We start from the raw sequence: 16,581 nt of genomic DNA, 5'->3' as shown, positions 1-16,581 counted from the left end.
TCCAATTTTTTCTTATGTCCCAAAAATGTTTTGAGCCTTTTCTCCTCCATTTTTAGATCCCATTCAGCATCACATGTTGCATTTAATTTCTATTATCTCTTCAGTGTCTCTCTTTTTTAAAATTTTCATTGTGGGAACTTATATACAATGCAAATCTTCCCATCCCAGTCATTCCCAAGCATATCATTCAAGGGCATTAGTCACATTTACAATGTTGCAGTACCCTTATCACCATCCATTACTAGAACTTTTCCATCATCCCAACACAAAACCTATACTCATTTTGCAGTAATTCCCCATTGTCTTTGCATCCCACCCCAGATAACCCATATTCTACTTTCTGTCTCTAAGTTTGCATATTCTCTGATATTTTCTTTGTGGTTACCATGGGGCTAAAGTTTGACATCCTAAATCTGTAAATTCTTATTAGCTTTGATACCAATGTAACTTCAATAGCAAACACAAAGTACATCCTATATCCTCTATCCCCTTACCTTTACATAGTTCTTTTCACAAATTACATATTTGTACATTATTCATCTAAAACCATTGAATTATCTTTTCATTTTATGCATTTGACTTATAGATCCTGTAGGGTGTAAAATGTGGAGTTACAAATCAAACATACAATAGTACAGGTATTTATATGTTTTATGCCATTGTCTTTACCAGAGATCTTTATTTCTTCATGTGGCTTCAGTAAATTGTCCAGCGTCCTTCCTTTCAATCTACAAACTCCCTTTACCATTTCTTTTGGGCTAGTCTAGTGATGATGAAGCCCTTCACCGTTCGATTATCTGGGAATGTCTTAACCCCTCCTTTATTTTCAAAAGACAGTTTTGTTGGCTATAGAATTTTTGTTGGCAATTTCTTGCTTTCAGCACTTTAAATATGTCTCCATACTTCCTTTTTCATTCCCTGGCTTCCATGGAGAAATCAGTGATCAGTCTTACTGAGGCTCCCTTGTAGGAAAACATGTTGCTTTTCTCTTGTGGCCTCTAGAATTCTCTCTCTCTTTTTTTGCATGGTTTGTAATCTTTTGTTGAAACTCAGACATTTTTATATTCTAATGTCTTCTTGCTGGAATTTAGACTCCAAGTTTTCTATTCCTTACACTTGTATCCTGCTAGTGTATGACAGAACTTTCCTTGAATGTCAGGAGTTAAGAGAAGAAGAATAATAAGAAAACACCTTTCTCAGTTATTACAGATTAACCTGTGCAAATGCTCTCCTTCAGGGCTCACCCAAACACTGAGTTTATAAAATAGCTCCAGACCAATGCATAGGGGCCTTCCTGGTCTTTTCTGCACATGTCTTATCTTGGGCATGCACATGTAGCTCTAGGAAATTGCCTTTTTAAATGGGTACAAGTGCCCCCACTTCCCTTGGAAACAGTTTTCTCATGGTCTTGAGCACCGTATGTCCTAGAAACAGCAACCCCTTGCCCCAGGCAACATGACTTGACTGCTCTTCCACAGTATCCAGGAGAGCTTGATGAGCTACCTTCTACATGCAGGGCAAGTTCTGGAATGGCACATCCCTCAGGCCATACCAGACAGATTGGACCCGCCATAGATTCTCCCTGAATATACAAAAGATCTCTCCTGCTTCCTTGGAAACTAGGACTAGGGGTCTGCACTGGGAGCATGAGCCAGCTCTATGCCAAGCTGGTGAGGGCATGGAAGAGGGCACCAGGAAATCCTACAGCTTTAAAGAAGCCTTTTTCTTGATTCAGCCCTGCCCTGTTACTGTAGTCCTTTAACTGTTATCTGGAACTTTGAGAAAGATGTTTCTGCCAGTTCTTGTTGGTTGTTCAAAGCTTCTAACAAGGGGCTGGAGCCCTGAAACATCTCACTCCACCATCTTGATCTGCATCAAACTTTGTCTTTGCATTTCTGCTGAGTCTTCACTTTCCCCTTAGTAGCTGCTCTTGATTGAGAAGGGAAAAGGCAAAGAGTGTTTTTTGTTCTTTTCTCCTTCCCCTTCTCTCATACTTTTCTACTACAGAATTCAAATGGTTGAAAGAATGTTAGTTGAAAATACATGCATTGCAATGCCACTGTTAGCTCAAAGGATGTATTGTCTATCAACCATTTGTCAGGGACTGTGTTAAGTGGTGAAGAGACACTAGCAAGAAGGAAAAGGGCTCCTGCCTTCTAAAAGTATCGAACTGAAGACATTGAGTGATTAGCAGGCCGCCAAATGTTCTATTCAACTTAGTGTTTGGTTTCTGAAAAATCCACTTGATGAATTGCTTCTCTTCTGGAATTTCTGTTAACTGTTTATCCTCTTTGTAGGCTATGAGGGCATTTTCTAAGTGATGCTCCTACCACCAGCTTAATTACAACCCTCTTCCAACTCTTACTGAGGCCAGAGGGGATGGCATGATAAAAGACAACCAGTTGTGTTTTTCTGCCCAAGCTTCCAGAGCTGGGCCTCCAGTGGCCTAGAAGTATCAATAACATTGAGAAAGAAAAGCATCTCTGGGAAAACCTGGGCAGCATGCAGGCAAAGGGCATGCTTGCTGCTGTGCCAAAAGCCCCTTACTCTGGCCAGATCTCAAGCACACCTCAGACTGGTTTCGACTCCTGTTCCTCCTATCAAAAGTCCCCAACAGTTTAAACAATTCCACGCTTCTGTCCCCCGGCGGGGGGCGGGGGGGGGGGGGGGGAGGGGCGGGGGGAAAGAGAGGGAGGAAGAGAACAGGCTTCATTTTAGATGTCCTCCTGGGTATTTTTTTTTTTTTTTTATCAATAATCCTTGCTGGCCCCTTGTTTTCTGTTCTGTTAATATCAGCCTTGGAGGAGAAGAAAGCTTTTAAATTTCTGAAGGAAAGTAAGGAGTCACCTATGAGATGAGGACTGTTCACCTAATCCTATGATCTGAATTTCTTCTTAAAACTACTTACATTCACACCAGCTGTTGACTGTCCTTAAAATGCCACAAGACATTGCTCAGTATCCTCTTTTCCCAACAATGTGTGGCAGATGTTTGGAGTTCGATATCTTTACATGCCATTCATTAGTGCAGAAACTGCACTTTTTGGCGGATGTTATTCCCATACAATGAATGTTGTATAATGATTTATCACGTTTAATCAGAAATTGCAACTTGCCTCCGAATAAAGGGAACAAAGCACATAACAGGATATTTATGACTAAGTCTATTTACTATTTATTAAGAATCTAAAAGCTTAGCAATCTTCTTCAAAGGAAAAAGTGTAGAGCTTGAAAAAAAAAGCACAGCTGTTTAAAATTTCAGATTAGCCAAACACATTCTATTTGAGTGTATCTTTTAAAACAAAGAAGTTGAAGATGATTTTTTTTTTCTATTTCATGTTCTTCCCACTGCAATGCAAGCTGAGGGCCTGATATTGTTCCCAGGAGAACTAATGGTGCCAAGAAGCTTGGATCCTAAAATTCTAGCCTCAGAGTCCTTTCAGCTGTCTCTGATGTCCCAGGTGAAATGGGTTGTGGGGACTCAGTGCTGGCTTGAGTTGAAGGACATTCAGGAATTGACCAGAATGTGCTCTGGTTGAAGGCAGATAGATGGTTTCTTTATCTGAATACAGGGAGCAGTAACCCAGAGTTCCCAGGCAGATCTGCTCTCCCAACCATCCTGAATAATGCCAGTGACTGAATATCAACCATGCATTGATCTCATCCTAACCCTCCCTTGAGAGAACATGGTTACTCAGAGTATTCAAATCCCTGTGTTGACATAGGAACCTAAGAAGGAAATATGTGGGAAGATGCTCTTCTCAGTTATACCATAGCTGACTCTGTACTACCAGGCTGGTTTTTGAGGTACTTGGGGCCAGGGATTGAACCTGGGATCTGGTATGTGGGAAGCTGGCTCTCAGCCCCGAGTCACATAGGCTCTCCTGAGTTGGTTTTTCATTTGTTTTGCTTGTTGTTTGTGTTTTAGGAAGATCGGAACCCAGGCCCTCTGATGTGGGAAGTAGGCACTCAATCACGTGAACCCCATCCACTCCCCTGGAGCTTCTTGAGAAAACTGGGTGGTCAGTTTTCCCCTGATCCTTACCTGAACTTGGAGTTTTGAGCATTAAGGTCAGAGATTGGCCACCTCCCAGGGACTCCTGGGTGAATTAGTTGCATGTTCTGATAGAACATCCTTTGCCATTTACAGCTTTAGGATATTTGAATACACAACTTATAAAGTCTCAGACTCCATCTTGTCTATCAGCTGAGAACTCAAAAGGGTGTACTGTATTGTCTCAAAGTAACTCTTACCCTAATGCTTCTGCAAGTTTTCTTTTTGGTTATTTCTCCTTGTTAAACCCCACATGGTACCTTTCTCTTTACAGGACACATTTCTAGAACATTGAGTAAAGTTGAGGATATTCCTGGTTTAGCCCTCATATATTTGTGTGCCCTTCTTTAGCCTCACACATCATACTCTAGCCACATGGTATGCAACTGGGGACAATTATTCCTCCCGAGGACATTTGACAGTGTCTGGAAACACTTTTGATTCTCCAGACTCTGGTGGGATTGAGGGGTGAAGGGGAGGGGTGCTATTGACATCTAGTGGGTAGAGGTCAGGGATGCTGCTGAAATCCTACAGAATACAGAACAGTTTCCCATCACACCCTGCAAGAAATAATTATCTGTAGCCCAAACCATCAGTATTGCAGAGGTTAAAAACCACAGTGAAAAAAAAATGATAAATGAACATTTCTCAAACATACCATGTACCCTAGTGTTTTGAGGCAGTGCAGTGGTTAGAAGCATAACCTCTGGGACCAAATAGCCTGGGGTTGTATCTATAACCCTGTACTTACTAGCTTTGTAATTTTGAGGAAGTTACTAAAGCTCTGTGCCTTGCTTCCTTCCTGGTCAAATGAGTATAAGGATGTCTTTCTCATAAGGTTGCTACCATGAAATGAATGAATGCATTTTAAGCACCTGGGAATTGTGCAGGTGTTTGAAAGTGCTCAATATATTCCATTCAGGACTGCTGAAGATAATATTGCCACTACCGCATGCACTTTGAATTTCCTTAGGATGATCCCTCTGCCTGGATCTCTCTCTCCCTTGTTACCTTATTCTTTAAGCCACAGATAGATTCCTCCCTTACCAGGCCATGAGAGCAAATGGCCACTTTGAGTCATTTTCATATACCTCTGTTATGCATCACTGCACCATGGGTAATAAGGAGTTCTTCCTTCTCCATTGGATTGCAAATTCTTGGAGGAGCTACAGCTTGTTCTATCTCAGCTTTATATGCCAAGTCCCTAACAATAGCCAGCACCCCATTAATTCACATTGGTGGGCTTGAGGTCAAGTTTCCTGTTCTTCATTACTAAGAAGAGTATTGAGCAGACAAAATGGTAAATTTTCTTTTCAGTCATTGTTTTACCTCTTAATAACCCTCACAATGCTATTTGTTTAAAAAAGGAAGCCTGGCTTTAGGCTAGGCATTGGCAGTATCTTTATAACCCATGCCCGTGATGGTGGAACTTCTTACACAGTCGACCTCGAAAGGCAAAGGCTAAACAGAAAAGCAAAGCAGATGGCTGATCTCTCCCATCAGACACAACAGGCTGGCCTCAAGCCATGGCAGCCAGGCTTTGGGGAGAATACAGCCTCAGCTGTTATCTAATGTAAATAATTCACTCCTTCCTCTAGAGCCATTTATCTTTATTCTCCATGCTGACTTGAATTATGTGCCATCACCTAGATAAGGTGACGAGTGGCTACTCACTGTTGATGATCATCTATGGGTAGAAGAAAATAAAATGTTTTTCTTCCAGACTGCACTGTAAATCTGACTCAACCATAATGAAGGAATTATTTCCCTTCTCTTGACTTAAAAATTAACCCATTGATCAGAAGATATTGTAGCTCTTTAATGAAGAGTTGCATGGGGTATATTGGAGTCAGAATGGATTCTAAAGCTACTTCTGTTACTACGTAGCTTGGATGATTTGCTTAAGTTTCCTAAGTCTTAGATTCCCTCATCTATAAATGAGAGAAATGCCATCTATCTCACAGAGAGGCCTGAATTTCAAGTGAGTCTGTATATACAAGCATATGATAAAACAAAACTATAAAATGTTTTATAAGAGTAAGTGGATTGTAAAAGTTAATTGATGATGATGCAGTTTTTACAAATTAATATTTTTTGTTCATCTTTTCCTACATATCTGGAACATAGACTTGCCAATACTGTTTTATTAACAATACTTTAGTGACCAGTATGATCAACAGTTTTTGTCTTAAATATATATATGCTTGTATAAAAGTTCACAGCAACAAAGAGTGAGTTCTTCCTTCCTCTTTCCCTTATCTTGTCATCTTCCAGCATGAGGTCTGCAGTGAACTGCCCTAATGCTGGGAGAGGTTTCTTTCATCAATTAGTAGGATATTGCTGGCCTGGGATTAAGTATTTTATACTGGTTCCTGTTCCCAGCTCTCTATACTAGTTTTACAGTCTTACAATAAAAGCTCTCCCCATAAATAAACTGAAGGTAAGGAGTCCTCCAAACTGATATATAACATTACTAACTGTTCATGATTCACATAAAATGTCTATGTCTTAAGAACTACAGAATCTTTTGTGTTTTGCCTGTAGTTTTTCCTTACTCTCAAACATTTGAAAAACACATACCAGCCAAGGGATTAACCATGCATTGGATAAATAAGACATGTTAGCTTTGTTCTTTCTTGACAAATATCAAGAATTTTCCCGCTCACTCCAAAATTGGATCCCAAAATTGGCCAATCACAGGTGAAAAGTACTTGGAAATTCATTGTTTGAGGTTGAAGGAATGTTTGAATTTTTAACATGGCTTTTCAGCTGTTGAGGTACAGTGGCGTGGCAAGTGACTATATACATTGCTCCCATATGAATGGAGAAAACTGATCTCTACAGTAACCATAGGGCCCTACTCTAAGACACGTGATGCCTACATCAAATGTTGCCTCCTTTTCAAGAATTATATTCAACTGTAGAATCAGTAAATACAGAGCATTGTAAAGAGTATATGAAAGGAATTGAGAGAACTTTCCCAACAGAGATAAATGCATTACTGGCAAATATTTTTTTTGCTGTTAGTTCACAATATTTATTGCATACTCCACAATGTGAACCGCTTTTTATTAGATGCTACAAAGGAAATGGGCCCCAGTGATCTGACAGAGTGCAATGACTATTCTCACAAGAGACAGAGAGTGTTAAGAACAAAAGGTATCTTTTCCATAAAAAAGTTCTTATCCTCCTTTTACTTTGTATAGGCAGTGGCTCAGCTATGTCCACTAAAACTTTTGTGATGATGGAAATGTTATCTAGTTATGTGTCCAATATGGTAGCCACTAGCTATATGTGTATACTGAGTATTTGGAATGTGGCTAGTGAGACTGAGGAACTAATTATTAAATTTTATTAAATTATTAATTTAAATTAAAATAGTCATGTGTGGCTAGTAGTTACCATACAGACTGAGCAGCTAAAAAGCGCAATTGGTGATCATTGTAATAAGCAAAATAATAGCTAATTATTGAGAACTATATTATGTGCCAAGCACTATGCTCAGCATATTACATACACTGACTTATTACTTATTAATCCTTATAACAACCCTACGAGGTAGTTGCTAACAATGTTGCTAGATTTTCTCTAGGTTCTTGCTATATTTCAAAAAAGAATTTAAGTATATATCAATTTAGTTAGGCCAGTAATTTATTAAGAAAACGAAAGTGAAATGGGAGAATATAAGGGATTATGGGATGGGTCCCTGGTAGAGAGAGGAAAAGGGGTAAAAAAGGCTGATTTACAGATTACAGGTACCCAGGTCTACCTCCATGCTAATCCAGTCAGGTGAGAAAGGACAAAACAGGGCAAAAACAGGAGTGGTGTGGCTTCTGCACTTGCTTTTTAAAAATTTATTTATTTTTATTTTACAATTTTTTAAATTAAAGTTAATATATCACAAAGAATGTTACATTAAAAAACATAAAAAACACAAGAGGTTCCCGCATACCCCACTCCCCAGTGTGCCACATGATGGAGGAGGTTGCTGGTATGGGAGGAGTGGGGTGGGGGGTGGGAGGTATACAGGAACCTCTTATACTTTTTAATGTAACATTTTTTGTGTGTGATGTATGTATCTTCAAAAAAATACGATTTACAAAAATGCACTTGCTTTTTAAGCCATTAATTATTCTTCCCCTTTTTAATGTGTAGGGGAGGCGTCTCAGCTGTTTGCTGTTTCGATTAGTTACACCAACCATCATTTGCCCCTGTGGGTCCAATGGCAAGGCCTCTTGAGAACACCTGAGGCTTTTCCTTGATCCTGGAGGAAACCCATTCTGGAGGGGAATTCTCATGAGGTTCTTCCAGAAGTCATCTTGTAAGGTGTTTTCTGCAGGGTGTGGTTCCTACGGCCCGTGTTTCTTGGCGGCATCTCTCTGCCAGGTAGTGTCTTCATTCCCTAATCTAGCCTGCTCCACAGGATAGCCACTTTGCCGATGAAAAACCTGATGCGCAGACAGTAAGCAGTGTGCGGACATCACGTACGTAAGCGTGGCAAGGTCGGATTTAACATACAGGAGGATGTGCTCCAGGGCCCTTCCTCGACTTTTTTACAGTAAAAACTGTTGCACACTAGGCTGTCTTTCCGTAAGATCTTGGCTAACTCATTAACAGGCACTGCGTGGACTGTGGGAGAGTGTGGGCTATGAGGTGGACCACTGACCATGAGGTGCTCAGAGATGTATTCCCCAAATGCAATGAATGTCTCATGATGATGGAGGAGGTTGTTGTTATGGGGGGAGGAGTGGAGTGAGGGGGATGGGGGGTATATGGGGGCCTCATGTTTTTAGAATGTAACATTAAAAAATAAATAGACAAAATTCTATTTTATGGCCATAATTCCCCCCCACACACACACACGAAAAACCCAGGCAATTGTTATTGAAGGGTACCCTGACCATTTCCATTGCCTTTTTGGGCAGAAAGTCATGACAACCACAATGAGGATTTTTAAAATGTAGTCTCTTTGAGGAGCTCAGGACGAAATAAATGCAGGGTTGCCCTACTGAGTAGCTAGAATGCTTGCTTAAAGATGTATGACCCTCATTTGCCATGATCTGTGTCCCAATGAATGGAAGAAAAGAAATGCTGACCCTCCATCTTATTGGGTGCTGTTGTGGAGTTTCAACTTTAAACAAAGATGGTGTTATGTTTGCCCAGCTCTAGTAAAAGAGCTCAGCAATTAGCCTCTTCTTCATTTAGTCTGCAAGACCAGTCTGGAGAGTCTCGTAGGAGAAGAACTTAAATAGTTTTTTTCAGTGCTGGCAGACAGCTAGAGATAAGTTCCTGAGGAAGGGATGGATGCCACTATAGCGTAGGCCCAAATATATATATATATATTTACACATATATATACATATACATATATATAAATCAATCATTTTAATATCCTGGAAGACACTTTACTGTGTAAATCATGACTCTCACAGCAACACCATATTACATGTCTTGATTTTTATCAGATAGGATTTAAAAAGAAGAAAATAAATTTCCCAAATCTGGATGTACATAAGAATCACCTGGGAAGCTTGTGAAAACATTGGTAAACTTTTGATGAGCATGATGTTACAAAACAAGTGATTTAAGGTAGACTGATAGATTAATTGAAATGTGCATTTCAAAATTTTTCTTTTTGTCACATATCCATCCATAAATAGGATCTTAAACTTGATCTCTGGTGTGTCCTTAAATATCTGAGCATTAACAGGAAGTAGTAACAATGAAAATGTCACCACAATGTTGTTAAGCATATTTATGCCTGAAATTAGGACATTTGTACAAACCAAGGACGTTATGAAAATTAAATGACAGCTAAGTGTGTTTAAAGGTGGTTTCCTAGATAGGCCAGTTGACAGTACAGTGTAATTTTGGCTTCAAGGAACCTTGAGCCCAAAATGATCAGTTCTAAATAGGGAGAAGACAAGACAAGCAATGCATTAATGGTTCAGTCTGATAACTCCACAGGGTCCTCCAACAAAAAACTGATGCAAATGAATTATTTGACACTCTCCAAGTTTATTGTGTGTGATACAGGAAGAGAATGGGTACAAAGGATCACATGGTGGGATATCAGATTGAAATCTCCAAATTCTCTCCTAGAGAAAATAAGAACATAAGATCCAGTTAACTCAAGGTGACATAATAGCAGTACGGATGGTTATCACTCAAATACTGTGCCAAACTCTAAGTGCTTTACCTTTGTTTAATCCTCACAACTACCATATTATATTTTACAACCTCCAAAACCAATGCACAAAGAAATGATCTCTTCTGAAGAGTCAGCATTTTGTCTTCCTTGTATTAAATGATAGCACCTCATATGTTGATCTATTTCTTTTTTTCCTGTAAATGGGGGAGGAGGAGGAGCCCACCCCAACCCCCACCCCAACCCCCCTGCCCCCTTCTGATGCTACTCTCCCTACTAACTTGACCCAGAATAGTACAACAGGCTCAGAAGAGACTGGCTTTCTCAGGGCTGCATTGCAGGAGACCAGGAACTCTCCTCCATAAAGTCTTAAATAAAGGTTCTACTGGGCCATGACCTCAAGACTTCTTAATGTAATTTTCTCAATTGTTTTGGAACATGGAGATGACATTACTTGTAGACACTAGGACCACTGGTGCTAAACTTGTACAAATGGGATAATGAAACTTTCATTCATTAAATTCATTGAGGGCTTCCTCAGGATACTTGGGAAGGATGAAGTAAGATACTTGCCTTGGAAAACTGCCTGACTCTCCTCCAGCCCCAGTGGTCAATTACAGTCGCATATTTCACCTGAATAGAAACAACAGCTCAAGTCTCAGTCTGGACTTTGGCAAACCATGGGAAATTAAAATGCAAGTGAAATTTGCAAACATGACAAAGATGGGCAAAAAAGAATTTAAGTTCTTAGACTAAAAATGTATTTTTCATGCTCACCCTAGGAGGCAAGCTTAATCAAATTTTCAGCTAATACTGATGATAATCACACGGGTGTCAATTTCTTTATAGAGCTTTCCTGTGGCAAACACGGGAGAAAAGGTTCAGGTGATGCACCAACGGTGGGGATTCACCTTCCACATTTTGGAGCTAGGGAAGTGCCATTTCTAAATAGCAGATCTTTTTCTCTCTTTCCTTTCTTTTTTTTTTTTTTTTTTTTGCTTATGTTCCCATGTCAGATTGGATCACCTAATACAGAGGTAGATACTATTTATAACTAACAATATAAGACAACTTTTGATTTTAGCCCTAGGCAGGCTGTTGAAGAAATCCTTCACTAGGCCCAGGATGCCTGGTAGACCTCAAATTGGCTAGTCAATGAAAGTCAGTGAATTCTCAGTACCTAGATATTTCCAACTCTAAAAGTCTATGTTCTCTGAAGCAGGATCTATGGTCTTTAATTTTTCGGATCACCAAAAGAATCCAAAGATAGGTGAAATTATATCAAATGGACTTATCACTCGTAAAACCAAAAAGAAGGAATAGAAGGCAATCTCATTCCAAAATGGTTCTGATTATAATTTCTACCTTGAAGACTTGGAAGGTCTAATCTTCAGGAAGTTGAGGTCCTCTAGTATGGACTGATATGACCAAAAATACTAATTAGATTATGTACAATGGGATGTTTGTCATATTCCATTCAATTTTTTCTAAAAGTTCATCATAAAGAAATCTGGCTAGAAGGCTTGAGTTAAGGTGTCCGCTGTTACATTCAAAAGAATGTGTCACTGGGAAGATATTTCACTGCTCTGAGCCTGTTTCCTCATATGTCATGTTGGACCAATCAGATCTGCCTCAATGGATCAGTGGGTACTTTGTAAACCTTGCATCAATGTGGAAAATGTGATGGAATTTACTATCCACCCTAATTATAATATTATTATTATTAAATTGTTGCAAAGTGCCATGGGAGGTCCTTGGAAGACTGAAATGAATGAGCATGGCCCCTACAAGGCAGTTCTATATTTTATATTAGTTTTATAAACACCAAATGTCAAACTATCAATGAACATTTCTGAGAGGTTTTGTTAACTGATTTTCTTATAGTATCCTGGCCTGAAAAGGAAATCAAATGTATTTTCACAAGTAAAGATTAAGGGACTCTTAGTTCTTCTTAGTCATTTTTCCATCCCTGAAGATAGATTCTAGAACAATTATTTGTACTTAAAATGCCCTTCAGTTTGCCAACCAGCCTGGAGTTGCCTGGTGAAGTTAATCACATGACGTGGTTCAAACATCAGGTGTGTGAGCTATCCATCCCATTGCAGGCTTGCCGATGACTGATAGCCTTCACTATAAATTTTGCCAAGTCAAAAGATCTATTAATGACCCAACAAAAGACTACAGTGACTCATCTCAAAATGGAGCTTTTTGTACCCAGAAAAATGACTGCCTTACCTCATTAGCAATCTAGATGCCATCTCTTCAAACTCTGATGGTCTACGGCAGACCAGAAAAAAAAATGTAACCACACAAAAAAAAGGGGTCTAAGAGAAAAATAGAACATATGCAGAGAAATGAGTAGCTGCTAACAATGCTACTTTATGAATGTACATCTCTCTACAAAGGAGGTATCTCATATACATAATTCCAAGCAACTCCTGCGACATCCCATCAAGGAAGAGCTCTTTCCCATCTTACAGAAGAAGAAACTGTGGATCAGATAGGATTTGACTTAACCATGATTGGACAGGTGCATGAGGTAGTGAAAACTGCTGGTCCAGTTTTCCTTATTCTTGTCTAGAGAAAAGAGTAGTACATGCAAGGTCATAACTGATTCTTGGACCAACACTTACAGAAAGTGAGGCAGCTGATTCATGTCATGTTCTTCTAAATGTTTGGACCAGCTCTTAAGAACAGGGTTTGGAGATATTTCCTCAATCTTCATACAAACTGGGGTTATTAGCAGTTACTCTGAAAGAGGGCAGGATGTAAAGGGAATTCAAAACTAATCTTAAACTTGAAAAGAAAAAATAATGAGAATATACATGTAGTTCATAAAGAGAATAATTATTACCTTTGATTCCTAGAAAAAGTTAATTTAAAATGCATCCAAGTTCCGTTGTACAGCCAACAACAAAAAATCTGCAAAGTTGAAGTAGGTCTTTAGTTGGCAGAAACAAGAGTCACCGTCAATTGAGGACTGAGAAGATGCTCATTCACAATAATTGGGGGGAAGAAAAATTTTAGAGGTTAACTGACCTTGGTTTAGGACTTGCACATATTTCTTTTTAAATGCAAATGATACTTGGGGATGAAAAGTCCAAATCTGTACTGAGCTGCAGTCTTTAAGAAAATGCACTCAATAATCATAAAATTACCAAATTGATTGGTTTTGTTTCTACCAAATAAGCTATAACCATTTAGAGCAAGCGCTGAAGTTCTATTTCCAGTTGAAAATGTCAAGCTCATGAACGCTTTACAAAAAAAAAAAAAGCCACTGTCCATAAAAATAATTAAATAGGCATTCAACTTTGTTGGTTTTATACATGGATTTAGCTCATTAAGAGACATCAAAAGAGACATTATATAAGTGTAGCTGTAGCCCTATCAGTTTCAGCATAGTTTTTAAACCTGTGACTTTAGAGTCAAAAATTACCTTTTCAGGGTGGACTTTGTGATCTTAGAGGCTTTATTTGGAAGAACACAATTCCATGTGCCGAAGTAGTAGACTTGGTATTTTCTTAATAATTATTTGCTATTTAATATATATGTACTGCACATAAGGCTAGGAGCTTTTTGGTAGGTGAGGCATTATTCTCTGTTCATTGTATACACATTTTCTGAGAATCTAGTATTTGCCAGTCACCATGGTAAAGGCACAAAGATAAGGGAGGCTCAGTTCCCTAGTCCCTGGCTGCTTCCTGGCATCATCCTTCAACTCTCAGTCTCCGAACATAACACTTTAGCCTCACAGAATTGCTTTCTTGTCCTGGAACACGCTGCCTTCTTTGTACTGCAAGTTCTTTGCACGTACTTTTCCCTGCCTTGGGTGCCTTTCTCTGCAGGGTTGCCTGGAGCCCCGCATCTTTTAAGATCAACTCAAATAAAACTTCGGTGGTAATGCCTTCCACATACAGCTCCCACAGCTCATGGCACCTACTTAGAACCCCTGACCCTGAATTATAATGGCTTACAGGAAGTCTTCCACCAGCTTGGAGCTACCTGAGGGCATTGCCCACTTCTGATTCTCAGGTCTCAGCAGGTCAGGGCTGACCCAGAAGAGAGGTGCTTGGAAAACTTTTCTTTAATTGCCTAAACTTAAGCGTACTCTTAAGCATAGCTCATAAAAACAAGCATAAACTTAAGCATAGCTCATAAAACTTGGCCAAACAGAGTTCTGCAGTGCTTATGTGTAAAATTTGGAGTTTTTCATGACTTTGGAACATGATGTGTATTTTCTTTTATGCTAAAAACTCATAGAAATATTAGTGAACTTCTATCCTGTTCTTTAAGTTGTACTAAAAAGCAGAATATAGATTTTAATGGGTTTTTGAGAATGTTGAGATATCAAACTCTGGTGAGAGAAATAATGGTGTTTCACAGAGCTCTTAGGCAGAAAGAAATGGGCCCCAAAGATTTATAGCTGCATTTATTTCTAAGATTTAGTGTTGAAAGTCAGATAACAAATATTCTTTGTATGCTATACTAATGGAAAGTTTTCAAACTGAATTTTAAATTGAGGTGGTCTTCAGTTAACTCAGTGATATTACATAGATCTTTATGTGATACAAAAACTAGGATTTGACAGTTCCATATAGCATAGAATTGCTAAATAATTCAATAGAAGTTACGAGATGCAAGAAATTATTTTCTTATGATACCATTTAATAAATTAGTGATATATCAGTAATATCCAGTGTACTTGCTTGGAAGAACATAGCTTTGTAAAAACATGACTCAGGGCTATTAAATATCCATATTTGCAAGGCCAAATTAAACTATTTCAATTTTTTGTTTTATCAGGACATCATTATGTGATCTGAAAATTTTCCTGACAAAACAACCTATTTCCTGACCTGATGATGATGCTGGATAAATTCTGGTTTTTTGGCTTAATCAAATTTTAAAATTAATGTCGTTTGTCGAAAGGCTTGTATGTTACAGAAGGGAAGGTAAAATGGGACAGCCACTTTTAAAACATTTTGGGAGTTTCTTATAAAGTTAAAATGCATTTATTATACAACTGATAATTCCACCTCTACCAAGGAAAACTGAAAACATAGTCCACAGAAAGATCTGTACACAAATGTGCACGAACTGGTAAAAGATTTCTAGAATGGAACACTATTTAGCAATTAAAAGGCATGAACTGCCAATACAGGCAACAACATGGATGCATCTCAAAATCATTAGGCTCAGTGAGAGAAGCCAGATATAAAAGACAATATACTTTAAGATCCCACTTCTATGGCAATCTAGAAAAGTACTGTAGGATCAGTGAACAGATCAGTCATTGCCAGGGTGTGGGGGAAAAGGTATTGACCACCACAGGGCACTTTTCAGGTGCTGGAAATACTCTGTATCTCGACTATGTTAGGCATGTATACATGACTATACAATTTGTCGAAACTTGTCAAGCTACTCTTTAAAAGGGTGACTTTTACTGCATGCAAATTATACTTCTATAATTTTGGAAAATCGAATCATGAAACATATTGAGAGGATGGAGAAGGAAGAATGAAAAAGAGAGAGGGAGGGCAAGAGAGCTTACATCCCCCTCTTGTGAGGAAGACAGGAAAAAATCCCAGGAATTCAAGGAGGGAAAACCACAAACTGCAAAACACCGATTTGATGGTAGGGGCAGAGGGCCAGTAGCTGGGAGCATGAGCTTTGGTTTCTCCACGACTGGATTTTCAAAGGGTGAAGTATGATGGCACTTAGCACACTCCTCCACTTCCCATGGATCATCAAAAGTCTAATCTTTCCAAGGGGATCATTTGGCGATATCTACACATTTTAATTTCTGAATATCCTTTGGCCCAGGAAACTCACTTTTATGAGTTTATCCTCTGGAAACAGTACTGCAAGTGCAGGCATATATTTGTGCAAAAACGTTTATAAAAACATTGTTGATAAGGGAGGAAAATGGAAAACTATATAAACATCTATCAGTAGAGGAACAGTTGAATAAATTACAGTAAAATGCCTCTCTGGAAAATTAGTTTGTCAGTTTCTTACAAAACTAAAAATGCATTTACTAAATGACCCCACAAATGCACTTTTGGGCATTTATCCCAGAGAAATGAAAACTCATGTTCACACAAATATCTGCATACAAATGTTCATAGCAGCTTTATTCATGATAGTCCCAAACTGGAAGCAACCCCAGTGTTCCTCAATGAATGAACAGTTAAATAAACTGTGGTACACCCTTGTCATGGACTACAATTCAGCAACAGAAAGATAAAAATTATTGATAGACCCTACTTGGATAGGTATTATGCTGATTCAAAAGAGTCATTCCAAAAGTGTGTCTATCATATGATTCAGTTTTATATAATATTCTTGAAATGACTAAATTAAAGAAATGGAGAAAAGTG

The 16,581-nt window shown here is 38.7% G+C and overlaps 1 protein-coding gene and 1 long non-coding RNA gene across 4 annotated transcripts in view; one reads left to right on the top strand and one right to left on the bottom strand.

The window, feature by feature from the left end:
- GRM7 (glutamate metabotropic receptor 7) overlaps window positions 1–16,581 on the bottom strand; it is a 1,023,847-nt gene that overhangs the window by 46,593 nt on the left and 960,673 nt on the right. The window contains exons 11-12 of one of the 3 annotated variants that reach the window (XR_011647555.1): window positions 13,056–13,192; window positions 12,835–12,952 (exon numbers count right to left, since the gene is read on the bottom strand). The exons of the other annotated variants lie outside the window; for them this stretch is intronic. The gene's annotated coding sequence lies outside the window, so the exon portion shown is untranslated. The remainder of the gene's footprint in view (window positions 1–12,834; window positions 12,953–13,055; window positions 13,193–16,581) is intronic. 3 annotated transcript variants of the gene reach the window in all.
- The window catches only part of LOC131276201 (uncharacterized), a 35,619-nt gene that overhangs the window by 11,813 nt on the left and 7,225 nt on the right, over window positions 1–16,581 (top strand). The window lies entirely within an intron of this gene.

This window comes from Dasypus novemcinctus, chromosome 26, assembly GCF_030445035.2.
Source record: "Dasypus novemcinctus isolate mDasNov1 chromosome 26, mDasNov1.1.hap2, whole genome shotgun sequence".
Lineage (NCBI taxonomy): Eukaryota > Metazoa > Chordata > Mammalia > Cingulata > Dasypodidae > Dasypus > Dasypus novemcinctus.
This window is presented reverse-complemented; position numbering and strand designations above follow the sequence as displayed.